The following is a 2,016-nucleotide window of genomic DNA, read 5'->3' on the forward strand; positions in this document are numbered from 1 at the left end:
CAAATTATAATAACCCAATCATCGAAATTTATTAATTTATTAATAGAATATACAAACGAAACATTGTACAAATTTCACAAATGAGAAACGAATTCTTTCATATCAAGAGTTTTCTCGAAAAATCAATCTTTTTTTCAACTTGAAATATTTCTTTCTATTAATGAATTATTAATAAGATGGAAAATTTTAAGAAAGGAAAGAATGGGAAGGGGTGGAGTAAATGATAATTAGTCGACATTCCTTCGTCTTTTAGTCTGCCCTGCGAAACCTCTTACGTCTCTATTTTCCTTACAAATATACATATTCATTGAATAGCTCCAAATATATATAATTCCATATACATATATATATATGTATGTACAGATATATTCATCGAGGTTCGAACTTCGTGGAGGGTCAGACGGAATAAGCATCACACGGCAATAATTCTCATAAATTACCAGTGGTCGGATAACATGTTATTTGCCACTGACCTCACAAATGAGCGCACTTTGTATTTAATTACTCGACTCACGCCCAGGGCGCATCCTCCACGCTGGACCCACCTCGGATCATTTTTGCTTCGAAGGAATATATCCCTTCTGTTGTTATCCATTTTTTCCTTTCTCACACTTTCCTTTTTTTTTCCCCCCCTCCTTTCTCATGCGCTACCTCGTCGAAACTTTACCTCCTTCTTTTTATAATATTTTTTTTCTTTCTTTTCCTTCCGTATCTTATTCCTCGTAATTAAAAATTAACACACACGATTAATAAGCTATTTCTTAAATTTATTCCGTGGAATCGTTCGAATTAACGTCGATATTCGTATTCATATTTCGAAATTGTTGAAATAACGTTTTTATATTTTTAATCGTTAAAGATTTATTTTTTTTTTTTTTCCTTTTGCTTTTGTCTTTGGACGATCGACAATTTGTTGTGTTTAGGTCGAGGAAATGTGTTTAATTAATCGATATAAAGATCGAAGATACTCTACTGAGCAAAGTTTTGACAAGCGTGTAGAGACAGAACGTGGAGTGGGTTGAACCGATGCAACGAGGGGGGTGAGCAGCAGGTAAGGAAAAAGGTGAAAACAAAAGGCAGAAGGTTGAAGGTAAGGTAATGCTGAATGGTTGAATAGAGCAAGGATAGACACAGACGAGCCTTACATTTCGTAGCCCTAATTATTAGTTCCGTCCCAGTTCCGTTCTGGAACAAGAAGATAATAGATGGAAGCAATCAATTTTTAAATTACATCCTAATCCAACGAGGAGGAATATATATTTCTCGCGTGAAAATGGCGAACGTATTTAGATGTGAAAAAAAATAAAAATAAATGTATTCCTCGCGATCGAGTATATTAATTACATGCTCATTCTACTTTAATAATCCGTTTCAAATTATTACTTAATGATAATGATAGAAAAAAAAAAAATAGAAACTTGATATCCTTATATTGCAAGGAAATTAAAATTTCATTTTACGTTTCGAATTAAACAAATATCGTGGAAAAATTGTAAAGTTTTTTAAAAAAATTATTAATTATTCATTTGGCGATAGAAAAAAGATAATCTTTTGCACTTACTTATTTTGAAACTTATTTTGAAACTGTTTTAATTATTATTCTTGTTAAGTAATTTAATTTTATTATGCGAATTTTTATTTTAATAATCAAAATGGAAAAATTTCATCAAATCTAATTTAAATTACAAATTCATTTAAAAATTATTTTTCCATAGTAAAAAGAAACGTTATTTCCTAAAAACAAAGGTCGAACAAGATCGATGAAAACGATAATCTTCGACACAACCAGAGAACACAACTTTTTCCATTCTCCATTAGAAATCATGAATAGCAAAAAAAGAAAAAAAAAAGAAAAAAAGAATTTTGCCCTTAAAAGTTTCCACTTCAATATATAGGAAAAATATAGAAAGATCATCGAAGGACGTTTCTCGTTTTCAAAAAAACTCGAAAACACGAAGATCGCGCGTCGAAAGAGTACGAAGAGTACTTTTTTTCTTAAAAAAAAAAAAAAAGAAA

The 2,016-nt window shown here is 30.7% G+C and overlaps 1 long non-coding RNA gene across 1 annotated transcript in view; it reads left to right on the forward strand.

Annotated features, from left to right (window-relative positions):
* The first annotated feature begins 341 nt into the window (after positions 1-341).
* Positions 342-2,016, forward strand: part of LOC116186296 — a 26,526-nt gene continuing 24,851 nt past the window's right edge. Inside the window, exon 1 of the long non-coding RNA XR_004151259.1 lies at positions 342-353. This is a non-coding gene — a long non-coding RNA (uncharacterized LOC116186296). The remainder of the gene's footprint in view (positions 354-2,016) is intronic.

The sequence above is a fragment of the Apis dorsata genome, unplaced genomic scaffold (assembly GCF_000469605.1).
Source record: "Apis dorsata unplaced genomic scaffold, Apis dorsata 1.3 scaffold_571, whole genome shotgun sequence".
Lineage (NCBI taxonomy): Eukaryota > Metazoa > Arthropoda > Insecta > Hymenoptera > Apidae > Apis > Apis dorsata.